Source organism: Suncus etruscus, chromosome 6 (assembly GCF_024139225.1).
Source record: "Suncus etruscus isolate mSunEtr1 chromosome 6, mSunEtr1.pri.cur, whole genome shotgun sequence".
Lineage (NCBI taxonomy): Eukaryota > Metazoa > Chordata > Mammalia > Eulipotyphla > Soricidae > Suncus > Suncus etruscus.
In genome coordinates this window covers 29,683,562-29,689,348 of record NC_064853.1, presented here as the reverse complement: position 1 = coordinate 29,689,348, position 5,787 = coordinate 29,683,562, and the positions used below count along the sequence as shown (strand labels likewise).

The following is a 5,787-nucleotide window of genomic DNA, read 5'->3' as shown; positions in this document are numbered from 1 at the left end:
GCTATTTAGATCTTTTGCCCTTGCATTTTGCACAAAAATGGTTTTGAAAACATGTTACCAATTTATTCAAAGAGGTTTCTGGAATTTTGATTGGGACTATATGAATCTATAGACTGATTTGGGAATGATATATTTCCCATATTGAGTTATCTGGCCAGCAAACATGGCGCATCTCTATTTAGGCCTTTACTTTCTCTCAATGATATTTTATAATTTTTTAGTGTATAAATTTTTTTAGTACTTTTATCAGACTTACCTGAATTTAGTATTGTAGTGCAATTAACCATAAATAATTTTTGAACATTTTATTTGTAATAGAAACACAATTTTTATTTGTAAAGAAATAAAACTTTTGGTATGATTTTTATATCTTATAATCAATACATGTATAAGTTATAGTTGATTACTTTAGTTAATTTAAATACATTTTCTATGTAAAACTTGTAGTTTGGAATAAAAATTTTGCCTATTCCCATCCAGTATTATGGATGAAAGTTGGAGTGATTTTCAGGTTTATTATTTAGGGAGGATGTAGATTTACCTTTAAATAAAATGCTTTTTGGGGTTTTTGATAGGTCCTCTTTTATCTGATGAAGAACATATTTTTGTTTTTGAGGTTTTAATCTCTATTGATTGGATTTTATAAAATGTTAAATTTTGCTAGGTGCTTTTTATATAGCTATCAAAAATAATTGTTTAGGGGCTGAAGTGATAACACAGTGGGTAGAGTGTTTGCTTTGAATGTGGCCACCCGGGTTTGATTCCAGGCATCCCATCTGGTCACCTGAGCCTTCCAAGAGTATTTTCTGAGAGCAGAGCCAGGAGTAACTCCTGATTGCCTGTGGGTGTGGCTAACAAAATAAATCAAAACAAAATAATTGTTTAGGTTTTTCCATTTGTTAATGTAGTAAATCATATTGATTACAAAATTTAAGCTATGGTAAAAAGGCAGGTGATATAAAAATGATCGTCTTAGCCAGTTTTAAGTGTTAAGAATAGTTATTTTATTGTTCAAGATATCTCTAACGCTTGCATTGATCTCTGAATGTTAAACCCACCTTGTATTCTTTGGAAAAATTCCATTTGACCATTATATATTATCCTTCTTATACACTGTTAGATTTGATTTGCTAACCTCTTGTTAAGAATTTCACAGCTGTGTTTTGGAATGGTACTGCTTTGTAGTTTTCTCTCCTGGTAATGTCATCCTTTGGCATTAATATCACAGCCATGCATCAATAATGAGTGAGGAGCCGGTCCCTCCTCCTCAAGATTTTGGAAGAGCTTGTCTAGAAGTAACATTCTTAGTTAGGATATGCAATTGAAGCCATCAGCCTAGAATTACTTTCATGGCAAAGTTTTATGACTCCAAATTGTATTTTAAAAACTACACATAGAGCTATGAAGATCGTCTATTTCTTCTTTTCTTCTTGTGTAAGCTTTGGTATTTTGCAATGCTTAGGACATAGGTACATTGCCACTGAATTACATTTTTACAGATAAAGTTGCTCATCCTGTTTTCTTTTTAATTCTTCAAAAAAGCTTCCTATTTTTATTTTGCTTTTTGACTCTGTGTTTGTGCCTTCAACACTTTCATGCTGATTTTCTGATCCTCAATAAGGAAAGCTTTCTTGTTTCTGTCTCAGACACACTTAGTACACATGGAACCACCATAGGCCTGACTGGCATGTATCTTTGTTTCAGAAAGTCTCTTAACTTTAAGTCTGGGGCCATAGTGATAATAGCAAGTAGGATGTATTTGATCCCCAGAATCCTCTATGGTCTCCTGAGCACTGCCAAATATTATCTCTGAGCTCAGAGCCAGGAATAATCCCTGAGCCCAAAGCCAGGAGTAACCCTTGAACACCATGGGGTGTGTGCCACTTCCCTTATACCACCTCTCCCCCACAAAAAAGAACTTTAGGTCTAATGGTGTGAACTCCTTGAAGTTGGCCTGGTCACATACCACATGCAGACTTTGGCATCTTCTCAGCCTTTATAGTAAAAAGGTAAACAATCCTATTTCCAGATGTTAGGGACAACCTAGTTTTAAGTTGGAAGCTGTATTGATGGAAACCAAAGATGGTATGTCAAATGCTGAACCATTTTGAAGGTTCATTCTTAGAGAAGAAGCCATCCCAGAAGACAACATTTTCTTATTACTTGTTTACTATCTGTGGAATCTGTAGTGATTAAATTCTATAATTTGTGTCTTCTTTCCTTTTTGTTGATTAATCTGATATAGGGTATTGATAAATTTTATTGATCATATCATTGAACCACTCTTTGGGTTATTATTGTTCTACTGCTTATATTGTTTATACCTTCTTTTTGTCTACTTTGCCCTTATTTATAAATAATATTTTCTTCTGTCCTATTTAAAATACCCTATTTTTGTTCTTAAATATTTTAAGCACCAAATATGGCAGTCCTTAGAGTCGGTAGGCAGTGAGCAGGACTGTACTCGGGGTCTGGCATATGGAAAGCACGTGTTCTACTATTTGAGCATCATCCATTGTCCCTTCCAATACCATTAATCTTAAAAAATATTTTAAGGCACCATGATATATAAAGCTATTCAGAGTTGAGTTTCAGCTATATAATGTTCCAGCACCAATACTATCACCACTATAAATTTTCCATCAGTGTCCTCAGGTTCCTTCCCAATTCCCATCCTGCCATCTTGATAGGCACATTTTTAAAGTTTGGCTGTTGTAGTTTAAATCTCATGCTTTTAGTGTTGCTGATTCTGTGCCTGTATATACAGATACTCCACTTTCCCTCCCCGTCCTTTTACTTATCATACTCTGGGGGAAAGTATAATTTAATTTTATCCAGGGTATTTTACTTATAAAACACCATGGTTTTCATCTATAGAAGATCTATTTGAGTCATTTTGAGTTAATAAGAAATCTATGTGAGTCTATTAGAGATTAGACTTACTTTTCTTGTTTACTTTTGGGTTATACCTGACTACTGAGTTTACTCCTGGCTCTGAATTCAGGGATCATTCCTGGTAGGGCTTTGAGATCCATATGGGGTGCCTGGCATTAACCTGGGTTGGCCATATGCAAGGCAAGTGCAATGCCTACTATAATACCTCTCCAGCCCTTACACTTACTTTTATATTTTGGTCTTTAGGCCATACCTGGTGATGCTCAAGGCTTACTCTTGCTTCTGCACTCAGGAATTAACACCTGGCAGTACTTGGAGGATTACATGAGATGCTTGGGATCAAACCTTAGTTGGTTGCATGCAAGTTAAATGGACCTTCCCACTCTTTTATTGCTCCAGCTCCTAGGCTTAATTTTCAAATATATGGGATTCAGTTATAATTATTTGACATTTCAATCTAATTTTAATATATGCCCAAGTACTTAGAATATTTTGGTAGACTGGTTATTCTCCCTATTAGGGACTATGTTTTCCTGCTTCTTTGTATGCTCAGTTTTGGATTAGATGCCATAAATTGTGGCTTCTATATTGTTGTATAGTGGATCTATTTTATTCCTCTAAATATTTTTGAACTTTATTCTAGGTTATTGCTACTTGGAAATAGTATGAGGTATTATGTTTGTGAGGTCTTTGCCATGCCTGCAGCAACCTAGGACTAATTATTTCCCATTTTTGAACCACACCTTGAGCATTCTAACTGATGCTTGGAAATTGTGACTCCTTCGGAAGTACTGGAGCAAGAGACTATTTTCAGTATCCGATTGGACAGAGTTTTCTCTTTCCAAATTATTTGCTCTCCACTTTCTAAGTCTTCTTTATGTGAGTTCTTTGACCAATATTCTCCTGAATATCAAGTGTGGTGTGTGTGTGTGTGTGTGTGTGTGTGTGTGTGTGTGTGTGTGTGTGTGTGCGCGCGCGCGTGTATATGTGACTTGTCTCTGTCTACCAAAGCACTTCCACTTTGGTAGTCCATTCTGTGAACTCTTTGTCCACTCTGATTCCCTTAATTCTCTTTTCCTCTATTGAGATTTATTTTTTTTACCCTGATATTTAAGGCATCAAACCACAGGCCTTTCTACTTTGGTTTCTGGTCTCCGAGGGACCACTCTCCTCCTATCAGATGTCTTAAAACTTGCTTCTTGTATTTGTCCTGTTCCAGCAGGGAGGTAAATCCAACCTCTCTGTAAATTTCTTTATCTTGGCTTCAGAATGGAAATATTCTGCAATATGCTTCTTGCATCAATTTCTGACTTCTAAAAAGTTGGCAGAGGGGCCCATATTGGAGGGGAGCATAGGTACTCAGAGAAGTTTTTCTGGGAAGAAAAAAGTTTTGTTTCTCTGAATCCACCTCACTAACTTCCCTTTAATTATTGGAGAGTGTTGAAGAAGGATTTTGTTTCTTTGGAAGGGCTTTCATGAGAACAGAAACCAGGTTAGATATGGAAGCCCTGATGGCTATTGGTCAAGTGAGACACCATCTACAGACAGAGAAAAGTGGGCGTGGGGGGCAAAGGTTGCTTAGAGGACAAAGAGGACAGGATTATTCCTCTCTCTCTGGTCTTCAGTGATAACAGAATTGATTGGTATAAAGATGGACCTTTCCCTACCAAGCAGGTTCCTTATAGGACTCTGGCACATTATCAAGGAAATTGACAAGTGACATGTGAGGTAGAAGACACTTTTTTTTTAATTGAAGACCAATAAACTGCTTCTTGAGGTTCACTATGATCACTACTATTCTACCTTCTTCCTTTAATAGGAGAGACAGACTATGGGGGAAAAGACACAGTCAAGCTTCTAGTATATTTTGGCCTTCCTATTTATTTGTTTTGGTGGCAATTTTTCAGGGGTTACTTCCAACTTTATGATCTGGAATTGCTCTTGGCAGTGCTTGGAGGACAGTCAGTGCTGGGGATCCAACGCAGTGTTCTCATGTGCAAAGTACGAGGTCTAGCTTATTGAGCTGTTACCTTGTCCTTCTTTTTCAGCTGTGTAACCTGAAGTTTGTATCTGGAAAATTTTGAAGGGGACAGGAAAAATGATATTGAATTGATAAGTATTACACAGGGTAGTTTGGGTTATTACTGGCAATGAAGAACTGTATAGGACTTTTAGTAACTGTTAGTGGTGGAAATGGAATAGGTTTTGTTTAGCGATTTTATTAGGAGATGTGACTCAAAGATTGGAGAGGTTCAGTGAATGGGAACATTCAATTAATGTCAGGGCTAAAAGATTGTATAGTGGTTAAGGTACATGGTTCCTAATATGTGGTAGACCCAGCATTTCTAGGGTGGTCTGAGTATCCCCAGTACTTCAGATCATTTTGAGGTTGCAGTTATTCGAGGCTTTTTTGAATAATTACAAAAATTTGTTGCATCTGATCCATTAAATATTAAGGCTGTACTGAATATTACATGCATATCACCTCACTTACTCTTTCTAACTCACAACATCTATTTCTTTAGTCTATTCTGAAACTGTTGCATACTGATGCACAGGTGTCTTGCATGTACAGAGAGCGTAGACATTTCACACTTGAAAGGTTGATAGTAGCCATTTTATGTGTATTGTTTCGTCTAGAAAAAACCCCTTTCTGTTTAACTTCTTTGATTTTTACTCATGATAGTTCTTCAAACATTGTGATTATGTTCATAGTTATTTTTTTTATCTTTTCCCCCTCATTTCCGAAGGAAATTTTTCTATCACTCTATTTCTTTTGAGACCAGGGCAACATAATTGATAGAGATGGGCTAAGGACTATGAGGAGACATCTAGGACCATGACCAAGTGAGAGAAGATCACTTATGTACAGTTGACTTTGGACAAGCCACT

At 36.5% G+C, this 5,787-nt stretch overlaps 1 pseudogene; it reads right to left on the bottom strand.

Moving 5' to 3' along the window:
- Window positions 1–1,552: 1,552 nt before the first annotated feature.
- On the bottom strand, window positions 1,553–2,106 carry LOC126011358 (60S ribosomal protein L34-like; annotated as a pseudogene).
- Window positions 2,107–5,787: the final 3,681 nt, after the last annotated feature.